Genomic DNA, 11,895 nt, shown 5'->3' on the forward strand with positions numbered 1-11,895 from the left:
ATATTTCAGAGGATAACACCGCTTAGGTCTGGGTTAGGTCTGGGATATGCGCGCATCTGGCTTATACTTTCGCCTTTTTCGCAAACTTGTTGGCTAGATCCTGGGTTTTTTCCGGTTTGAATAACGCAGTAATGTGGTACCACACTTAAGCAGTCAATTAAACCTGGTTTCGATCAATATTTTAGAGGATAACGCCGGTTAGGTCTGGGTTAGGTCTGGGAAATGCGCGCATCCGGCTTATACTTTCGCCTTCTTCGCATACTTGTTGGCCAGATCCAGGGTTTTTTTCGTGTTTGAATCACGTAGGAATGTGGTAACACACTGAAGCAGTCAATTAAACCTGGTTTCGATCAATATTTTAGAGGATAACGCCGGTTAGGTCTGGGAAATGCGCGCATCTGGCTTATACTTTCGCCTTTTTCGCAAACTTGTTGGCCAGATCCTGGGTTTTTTTCGTGTTTGAATCACGTAGTAATGTGGTAACACACTGAAGCTGTCAATTAAACCTGGTTTCGATCAATATTTCAGAGGATAACACCGGTTAGGTCTGGGTTAGGTCTGGGATATGCCCGCATCTGGCTCATGATTTTGCCTTCTTCGCATACTTGTTGGCCAGATCTGGGCTTTTTTCGTGTTTGAATCACGTAGTAATGTGGTAATACACTGAAGCAGTCAATAAAACCTGGTTTCGATCAATATTTTAGAGGATAACACCGGTTAGGTCTGGGTTAGGTCTGGGTTATGCCCGCATCTAGCTCATGATTTTGCCTTCTTCGCATATTTGTTGGCCAGATCCTGGCGTTTTTTCGTGTTTGAATCACGTAGTAATGTGGTAACACACTGAAGCAGTCAAGTAAACCTGGTTTCGATCAATATTTCAGAGGATAACACCGGTTAGGTCCGGGTTAGGTCCGGGATATGCCCGCATCTGGCTCATGATTTTGCCTTCTTCGCATACTTGTTGGCCAGATCCTGGGTTTTTTTCGTGTTTGAATCACGTAGTAATGTGGTAACACATTGAAGCAGTCAATTAAATCTGGTTTCGATCAATATTTCAGAGGATAACACCGCTTAGGTCTGGGTTAGGTCTGGGATATGCGCGCATCTGGCTTATACTTTCGCCTTTTTCGCAAACTTGTTGGCTAGATCCTGGGTTTTTTCCGGTTTGAATAACGCAGTAATGTGGTACCACACTTAAGCAGTCAATTAAACCTGGTTTCGATCAATATTTTAGAGGATAACGCCGGTTAGGTCTGGGTTAGGTGTGGGAAATGCGCGCATCTGGCTTATACTTTCGCCTTCTTCGCATACTTGTTGGCCAGATCCTGGGTTTTTTTCGTGTTTGAATCACGTAGGAATGTGGTAACACACTGAAGCAGTCAATTAAACCTGGTTTCGATCAATATTTTAGAGGATAACGCCGGTTAGGTCTGGGAAATGCGCGCATCTGGCTTATACTTTCGCCTTTTTCGCAAACTTGTTGGCCAGATCCTGGGTTTTTTTCGTGTTTGAATCACGTAGTAATGTGGTAACACACTGAAGCAGTCAATTAAACCTAGTTTCGATCAATATTTCAGAGGATAACACCGGTTAGGTCTGGGTTAGGTCCGGGATATGCCCGCATCTGGCTCATGATTTTGCCTTCTTCGCATACTTGTTGGCCAGATCCTGGGTTTTTTTCGTGTTTGAATCACGTAGTAATGTGGTAACACACTGAAGCAGTCAATTAAACCTGGTTTCGATCAATATTTCAGAGGATAACACCGGTTAGGTCTGGGTTAGGACTGGGATTTGCGCGCATATGGCTTATACTTTCGCCTTTTTCGCAAACTTGTTGTCTAGATCCTGGGTTTTTTTCGGGTTTGAATAACGCAGTAATGTGGTATCACACTGAAGCAGTCAATTAAACCTGGTTGCGATCAATATTTTAGAGGATAACGCCGGTTAGGTCTGGGTTAGGTCTGGGAAATGCGCGCATCTGGCTTATACTTTCGCCTTTTTCGCAAACTTGTTGGCCAGATCCCGGATATTTTCCGTGTTTGAAACACGTAGTAATGTGGTAACACACTGAAGCAGTCAATTAAACCTGGTTTCGATCAATATTTTAGTGGATAACGCCGGTTAGGTCTGGGTTAGGTCTGGGAAATGCGCGCATCAGGCTCATGATTTTGCCTTCTTCGCATACTTGTTGGCCAGATCCTGGGTTTTTTTCGTGTTTGAATCACGTAGTAATGTGGTAACACACTGAAGCAGTCAATTAAACCTGGTTTCGATCAATATTTCAGAGGATAACACCGGTTAGGTCTGGGTTAGGTCTGGGTTATGCCCGCATCTAGCTCATGATTTTGCCTTCTTCGCATATTTGTTGGCCAGATCCTGGCGTTTTTTCGTGTTTGAATCACGTAGTAATGTGGTAACACACTGAAGCAGTCAAGTAAACCTGGTTTCGATCAATATTTCAGAGGATAACACCGGTTAGGTCCGGGTTAGGTCCGGGATATGCCCGCATCTGGCTCATGATTTTGCCTTCTTCGCATACTTGTTGGCCAGATCCTGGGTTTTTTTCGTGTTTGAATCACGTAGTAATGTGGTAACACATTGAAGCAGTCAATTAAATCTGGTTTCGATCAATATTTCAGAGGATAACACCGCTTAGGTCTGGGTTAGGTCTGGGAAATGCGTGCATCTGGCTTATACTTTCGCCTTTTTCGCAAACTTGTTGGCTAGATCCTGGGTTTTTTCCGGTTTGAATAACGCAGTAATGTGGTACCACACTGAAGCAGTCAATTAAACCTTGTTTCGATCAATATTTTAGAGGATAACGCCGGTTAGGTCTGGGTTAGGTGTGGGAAATGCGCGCATCTGGCTTATACTTTCGCCTTCTTCGCATACTTGTTGGCCAGATCCTGGGTTTTTTTCGTGTTTGAATCACGTAGGAATGTGGTAACACACTGAAGCAGTCAATTAAACCTGGTTTCGATCAATATTTTAGAGGATAACGCCGGTTAGGTCTGGGAAATGCGCGCATCTGGCTTATACTTTCGCCTTTTTCGCAAACTTGTTGGCCAGATCCTGGGTTTTTTTCGTGTTTGAATCACGTAGTAATGTGGTAACACACTGAAGCAGTCAATTAAACCTAGTTTCGATCAATATTTCAGAGGATAACACCGGTTAGGTCTGGGTTAGGTCCGGGATATGCCCGCATCTGGCTCATGATTTTGCCTTCTTCGCATACTTGTTGGCCAGATCCTGGGTTTTTTTCGTGTTTGAATCACGTAGTAATGTGGTAACACACTGAAGCAGTCAATTAAACCTGGTTTCGATCAATATTTCAGAGGATAACACCGGTTAGGTCTGGGTTAGGACTGGGATTTGCGCGCATATGGCTTATACTTTCGCCTTTTTCGCAAACTTGTTGTCTAGATCCTGGGTTTTTTTCGGGTTTGAATAACGCAGTAATGTGGTATCACACTGAAGCAGTCAATTAAACCTGGTTGCGATCAATATTTTAGAGGATAACGCCGGTTAGGTCTGGGTTAGGTCTGGGAAATGCGCGCATCTGGCTTATACTTTCGCCTTTTTCGCAAACTTGTTGGCCAGATCCCGGATATTTTCCGTGTTTGAAACACGTAGTAATGTGGTAACACACTGAAGCAGTCAATTAAACCTGGTTTCGATCAATATTTTAGAGGATAACGCCGGTTAGGTCTGGGTTAGGTCTGGGAAATGCGCGCATCAGGCTCATGATTTTGCCTTCTTCGCATACTTGTTGGCCAGATCCTGGGTTTTTTTCGTGTTTGAATCACGTAGTAATGTGGTAACACACTGAAGCAGTCAATTAAACCTGGTTTCGATCAATATTTCAGAGGATAACACCGGTTAGGTCTGGGTTAGGTCTGGGATTTGCGCGCATATGGCTTATACTTTCGCCTTTTTCGCAAACTTGTTGGCCAGATCCTGGGTTTTTTTCGTATTTGAATCACGTAGTAATGTGGTAACACACTGAAGCAGTCAATTAAACCTGGTTTCGATCAATATTTTAGAGGATAACACCGGTTAGGTCTAGGTTAGGTCTGGGTTATGCCCGCATCTGGCTCATGATTTTGCCTTCTTCGCATACTTGTTGGCCAGATCCTGGGGTTTTTTCGTGTTTGAATCACGTAGTAATGTGGTAACACACTGAAGCAGTCAATTAAACCTGGTTTCGATCAATATTTCAGAGGATAACACCGGTTAGGTCTGGGTTAGGTCCGGGATATGCCCGCATCTGGCTCATGATTTTGCCTTCTTCGCATACTTGTTGGCCAGATCCTAGGTTTTTTTCGTGTTTGAATCACGTAGTAATGTGGTAACACACTGAAGCAGTCAATTAATCCTGGTTTCGATCAATATTTCAGAGGATAACACCGGTTAGGTCTGGGTTAGGTCTGGGATTTGCGCGCATATGGCTTATACTTTCGCCTTTTTCGCAAACTTGTTGGCTAGATCCTGGGTTTTTTTCCGGTTTGTATAACGCAGTAATGTGGTACCACGCTGAAGCAGTCAATTGAACCTGGTTTCGATCAATATTTTAGAGGATAACACCGGTTAGGTCTGGGTTAGGTCTGGGATATGCCCGCATCTGGCTCATGATTTTGCCTTTTTCGCAAACTTGTTGGCCAGATCCTGGGTTTTTTTCGTGTTTGAATCACGTAGTAATGTGGTAACACACTGAAGCAGTCAATTAATCCTGGTTTCGATCAATATTTCACAGGATAACACCGGTTAGGTCTGGGTTAGGTCCGGAATATGCCCGCATCTGGCTCATGATTTTGCCTTCTTCGCATACTTGTTGGCCAGATCCTGGGTTTTTTTCGTGTTTGAATCACGTAGTAATGTGGTAGCACACTGAAGCAGTCAATTAAACCTGGTTTCGATTAATATTTAAGAGGATAACACCGGTTAGGTCTGGGTTTGGGCTGGGATTTGCGCGCATATGGCTTATACTTTCGCCTTTTTCGCAAACTTGTTGGCCAGATCCTGGGTTTTTTTCGTGTTTGAAACACGTAGTAATGTGGTAACACACTGAAGCAGTCAATTAAACCTGGTTTCGATCAATATTTTAGAGGATAACACCGGTTAGGTCTGGGTTAGGTCTGGGATATGCCCGCATCTGGCTCATGATTTTGCCTTCTTCGCATACTTGTTGGCCAGATCCTGGGCTTTTTTCGTGTTTGAATCACGTAGTAATGTGGTAATACACTGAAGCAGTCAATAAAACCTGGTTTCGATCAATATTTTAGAGGATAACACCGGCTAGGTCTGGGTTAGGTCTGGGTTATGCCCGCATCTAGCTCATGATTTTGCCTTCTTCGCATACTTGTTGGCCAGATCCTGGGGTTTTTTCGTGTTTGAATCACGTAGTAATGTGGTAACACACTGAAGTAGTCAATTAAACCTGGTATCGATCAATATTTCAGAGGATAACACCGGTTAGGTCCGGGATATGCCCGCATCTGGCTCATGATTTTGCCTTCTTCGCATACTTGTTGGCCAGATCCTGGGTTTTTTTCGTGTTTGAATCACGTAGTAATGTGGTAACACACTGAAGCAGTCAATTAAACCTGGTTTCGATCAATATTTCAGAGGATAACACCGGTTAGGTCTGGGTTAGGTCTGGGATTTGCGCGCATATGGCTTATACTTTCGCCTTTTTCCCAAACATGTTGGCCAGATCCTGGGTTTTTTTCGTGTTTGAATCACGTAGTAATGTGGTAACACACTGAAGCAGTCAATTAAACCTGGTTTCGATCAATATTTCAGAGGATAACACCGGTTAGGTCTGGGTTAGGTCTGGGATTTGCGCGCATATGGCTTATACTTTCGCCTTTTTCCCAAACTTGTTGGCCAGATCCTGGGTTTTTTTCGTGTTTGAATCACGTAGTAATGTGGTAACACACTGAAGCAGTCAATTAAACCTGGTTTCGATCAATATTTCAGAGGATAACACCGGTTAGGTCTGGGTTAGGTCTGGGATATGCGCGCATCTGGCTTATACTTTCGCCTTTTTCGCAAACTTGTTGGCTAGATCCTGGGATTTTTTCCGGTTTGTATAACGCAGTTATGTGGTACCACACTGAAGCAGTCAATTAAACCTGGTTTCGATCAATATTTTAGAGGATAACACCGGTTAGGTCTGGGTTAGGTCTGGGATATGCCCGCATCTGGCTCATGATTTTGCCTTTTTCGCAAACTTGTAGGCCAGATCCTGGGTTTTTTTCGTGTTTGAATCACGTAGTAATGTGGTAACACACTGAAGCAGTCAATTAAACCTGGTTTCGATCAATATTTCAGAGGATAACACCGGTTAGGTCTGGGTTAGGTCTGGGATTTGCGCGCATATGGCTTATACTTTCGCCTTTTTCGCAAACTTGTTGGCCAGATCCTGGGTTTTTTTCGTGTTTGAATCACGTAGTAATGTGGTAACACACTGAAGCAGTCAATTAAACCTGGCTTCGATCAATATTTCAGAGGATAACACCGGTTAGGTCTGGGTTAGGTCTGGGATTTGCGCGCATATGGCTTATACTTTCGCCTTTTTCGCAAACTTCTTGGCCAGATCCTGGGTTTTTTCCGGTTTGAATAACGCAGTAATGTGGTACCACACTGAAGCAGTCAATTAAACCTGGTTTAAGATCAATATTTTAGAGGATAACGCCGGTTAGGTCTGGGTTAGGTCTGGGAAATGCGCGCATCTGGATTATACTTTCGCCTTTTTCGCAAACTTGTTGGCCAGATCCCGGATATTTTCCGTGTTTGAAACACGTAGTAATGTGGTAACACACTGAAGCAGTCAATTAAACCTGGTTTCGATCAATATTTTAGAGGATAACGCCGGTTAGGTCTGGGAAATGCGCGCATCTGGCTTATACTTTCGCCTTTTTCGCAAACTTGTTGGCCAGATCCTGGGTATTTTCCGTGTTTGAAACACGTAGTAATGTGGTAACACACTGAAGCAGTCAATTAAACCTTGTTTCGATCAATATTTCAGAGGATAACACCGGTTAGGTCTGGGTTAGGTCAGGGATATGCCCGCATCTGGCTCATGATTTTGCCTTCTTCGCATACTTGTTGGCCAGATCCTGGGGTTTTTTCGTGTTTGAATCACGTAGTAATGTGGTAACACACTGAAGCAGTCAATTAAACCTGGTTTGATCAATATTTCAGAGGATAACACCGGTTAGGTCTGGGTTAGGTCCGGGATATGCCCGCATCTGGCTCATGATTTTGCCTTCTTCGCATACTTGTTGGCCAGATCCTGGGTTTTTTTCGTGTTTGAATCACGTAGTAATGTGGTAACACACTGAAGCAGTCAATTAAACCTGGTTTCGATCAATATTTCAGAGGATAACACCGGTTAGGTCTGGGTTAGGTCTGGGATTTGCGCGCATATGGCTTATACTTTCGCCTTTTTCCCAAACTTGTTGGCCAGATCCTGGGTTTTTTTCGTGTTTGAATCACGTAGTAATGTGGTAACACACTGAAGCAGTCAATTAAACCTGGTTTCGATCAATATTTTAGAGGATAACACCGGTTAGGTCTGGGTTAGGTCTGGGTTATGCCCGCATCTGGCTCATGATTTTGCCTTCTTCGCATACTTGTTGGCCAGATCCTGGGGTTTTTTCGTGTTTGAATCACGTAGTAATGTGGTAACACACTGAAGCAGTCAATTAAACCTGGTTTGATCAATATTTCAGAGGATAACACCGGTTAGGTCTGGGTTAGGTCCGGGATATGCCCGCATCTGGCTCATGATTTTGCCTTCTTCGCATACTTGTTGGCCAGATCCTGGGTTTTTTTCGTGTTTGAATCACGTAGTAATGTGGTAACACACTGAAGCAGTCAATTAAACCTGGTTTCGATCAATATTTCAGAGGATAACACCGGTTAGGTCTGGGTTAGGTCTGGGATTTGCGCGCATATGGCTTATACTTTCGCCTTTTTCGCAAACTTGTTGGCCAGATCCTGGGTTTTTTTCGTGTTTGAATCACGTAGTAATGTGGTAACACACTGAAGCAGTCAATTAAACCTGGTTTCGATCAATATTTTAGAGGATAACACCGGTTAGGTCTGGGTTAGGTCTGGGATATGCCCGCATCTGGCTCATGATTTTGCCTTCTTCGCATACTTGTTGGCCAGATCCTGGGGTTTTTTCGTGTTTGAATCACGTAGTAATGTGGTAACACACTGAAGCAGTCAATTAAACCTGGTTTCGATCAATATTTTAGAGGATAACACCGGTTAGGTCTGGGTTAGGTCTGGGATATGCCCGCATCTGGCTCATGATTTTGCCTTCTTCGCATACTTGTTGGCCAGATCCTGGGGTTTTTTCGTGTTTGAATCACGTAGTAATGTGGTAACACACTGAAGCAGTCAATTAAACCTGGTTTCGATCAATATTTCAGAGGATAACACTGGTTAGGTCTGGGTTAGGTCTGGGATATGCGCGCATCTGGCTTATACTTTCGCCTTTTTCGCAAACTTGTTGGCTAGATCCTGGGTTTTTTTCGGGTTTGAATAACGCAGTAATGTGGTATCACACTGAAGCAGTCAATTAAACCTGGTTTCGATCAATATTTTAGAGGATAACGCCGGTTAGGTCTGGGTTAGGTCTGGGAAATGCGCGCATCTGGCTTATACTTTCGCCTTTTTCGCAAACTTGTTGGCCAGATCCCGGATATTTTCCGTGTTTGAAACACGTAGTAATGTGGTAACACACTGAAGCAGTCAATTAAACCTGGTTTCGATCAATATTTTAGAGGATAACGCCGGTTAGGTCTGGGTTAGGTCTGGGAAATGCGCGCATCTGGCTTATACTCTCGCCTTTTTCGCAAACTTGTTGGCCAGATCCCGGATATTTTCCGTGTTTGAAACACGTAGTAATGTGGTAACACACTGAAGCAGTCAATTAAACCTGGTTTCGATCAATATTTTAGAGGATAACGCCGGTTAGGTCTGGGTTAGGTCTGGGAAATGCGCGCATCTGGCTTATACTTTCGCCGTTTTCGCAAACTTGTTGGCCAGATCCTGGGTATTTTCCGTGTTTGAAACACGTAGCAATGTGGTAACACACTGAAGCAGTCAATTAAACCTGGTTTCGATCAATATTTCAGAGGATAACGCCGGTTAGGTCTGGGTTAGGTCTGGGAAATGCGCGCATCTGGCTTATACTTTCGCCTTTTTCGCAAACTTGTTGGCCAGATCCCGGATATTTTCCGTGTTTGAAACACGTAGTAATGTGGTAACACACTGAAGCAGTCAATTAAACCTGGTTTCGATCAATATTTTAGAGGATAACGCCGGTTAGGTCTGGGTTAGGTCTGGGATATGCGCGCATCTGGCTTATACTTTCGCCTTTTTCGCAAACTTGTTGGCTAGATCCTGGGTTTTTTTCCGGTTTGTATAACGCAGTAATGTGGTACCACACTGAAGCAGTCAATTAAACCTGGTTTCGATCAATATTTTAGAGGATAACACCGGTTAGGTCTGGGTTAGGTCTGGGATATGCCCGCATCTGGCTCATGATTTTGCCTTTTTCGCAAACTTGTAGGCCAGATCCTGGGTTTTTTTCGTGTTTGAATCACGTAGTAATGTAGTAACACACTGAAGCAGTCAATTAATCCTGGTTTCGATCAATATTTCACAGAATAACACCGGTTAGGTCTGGGTTAGGTCCGGAATATGCCCGCATCTGGCTCATGATTTTGCCTTCTTCGCATACTTGTTGGCCAGATCCTGGGTTTTTTTCGTGTTTGAATCACGTAGTAATGTGGTAACACACTGAAGCAGTCAATTAAACCTGGTTTCGATCAATATTTAAGAGGATAACACCGGTTAGGTCTGGGTTAGGTCTGGGATTTGCGCGCATATGGTTTATACTTTCGCCTTTTTCGCAAACTTGTTGGCCAGATCCTGGGTTTTTTTCGTGTTTGAATCACGTAGTAGTGTGGTACCACACTGAAGCAGTCAATTAAACCTGGTTTCGATCAATATTTTAGAGGATAACACCGGTTAGGTCTGGGTTAGGTCTGGGATGTGCCCGCATCTGGCTCATGATTTTGCCTTCTTCGCATACTTGTTGGCCAGATCCTGGGCTTTTTTCGTGTTTGAATCACGTAGTAATGTGGTAATACACTGAAGCAGTCAATAAAACCTGGTCTCGATCAATATTTTAGAGGATAACACCGGTTAGGTCTGGGTTAGGTCTGGGTTATGCCCGCATCTAGCTCATGATTTTGCCTTCTTCGCATACTTGTTGGCCAGATCCTGGGTTTTTTTCGTGTTTGAATCACGTAGTAATGTGGTAACACACTGTAGCAGTCAATTAAACCTGGTTTCGATCAATATTTTAGAGGATAACACCGGTTAGGTCTGGGTTAGGTCTGGGATATGCCCGCATCTGGCTCATGATTTTGCCTTCTTCGCATACTTGTTGGCCAGATCCTGGGCTTTTTTCGTGTTTGAATCACGTAGTAATGTGGTAATACACTGAAGCAGTCAATAGAACCAGGTTTCGATCAATATTTTAGAGGATAACACCGGTTAGGTCTGGGTTAGGTCTGGATTATGCCCGCATCTAGCTCATGATTTTGCCTTCTTCGCATACTTGTTGGCCAGATCCTGGGGTTTTTTCGTGTTTGAATCACGTAGTAATGTGGTAACACGCTGAAGCAGTCAATTAAACCTGGTTTCGATCAATATTTCAGAGGATAACACCGGTTAGGTCCGGGATATGCCCGCATCTGGCTCATGATTTTGCCTTCTTCGCATACTTGTTGGCCAGATCCTGGGTTTTTTTCGTGTTTGAATCACGTAGTAATGTGGTAACACACTGAAGCAGTCAATTAAACCTGGTTTCGATCAATATTTAAGAGGATAACACCGGTTAGGTCTGGGTTAGGTCTGGGATTTGCGCGCATATGGCTTATACTTTCGCCTTTTTCGCAAACTTGTTGGCCAGATCCTGGGTTTTTTTCGTGTTTGAATCACGTAGTAATGTGGTAACACACTGAAGCAGTCAATTAAACCTGGTTTCGATCAATATTTTAGAGGATAACACCGGTTAGGTCTGGGTTAGGTCTGGGATATGCCCACATCTGGCTCATGATTTTGCCTTCTTCGCATACTTGTTGGCCAGATCCTGGGCTTTTTTCGTGTTTGAATCAGGTAGTAATGTGGTAATACACTGAAGCAGTCAATAAAACCTGGTTTCGATCAATATTTCAGAGGATAACACCGGTTAGGTCTGGGTTAGGTCCGGGATATGCCCGCATCTGGCTCATGATTTCGCCTTTTTCGCATACTTGTTGGCCAGATCCTGGGTTTTTTTCGTGTTTGAATCACGTAGTAATGTGGTAACACACTGAAGCAGTCAATTAAACCTGGTTTCGATCAATATTTCAGAGGATAACACCGGTTAGGTCTGGGTTAGGTCTGGGAAATGCGCGCATCAGGCTCATGATTTTGCCTTCTTCGCATACTTGTTGGCCAGATCCTGGGCTTTTTTCGTGTTTGAATCACGTAGTAATGTGGTAACACACTGAAGCAGCCAATTAAACCTGGTTTCGATCAATATTTCAGAGGATAACACCGGTTAGGTCTGGGTTAGGTCTGGGATTGGCGCGCATATGGCTTATACTTTCGCCTTTTTCGCAAACTTGTTGGCCAGATCCTGGGTTTTTTTCGTGTTTGAATCACGTAGTAATGTGGTAACACACTGAAGCAGTCAATTAAACCTGGTTTCGATCAATATTTTAGAGGATAACACCGGTTAGGTCTGGGTTAGGTCTGGGTTATGCCCGCATCTGGCTCATGATTTTGCCTTCTTCGCATACTTGTTGGCCAGATCCTGGGGTT

Source organism: Colletes latitarsis, unplaced genomic scaffold (assembly GCF_051014445.1).
Source record: "Colletes latitarsis isolate SP2378_abdomen unplaced genomic scaffold, iyColLati1 scaffold0002, whole genome shotgun sequence".
In the NCBI taxonomy this organism is placed as follows: domain Eukaryota; kingdom Metazoa; phylum Arthropoda; class Insecta; order Hymenoptera; family Colletidae; genus Colletes; species Colletes latitarsis.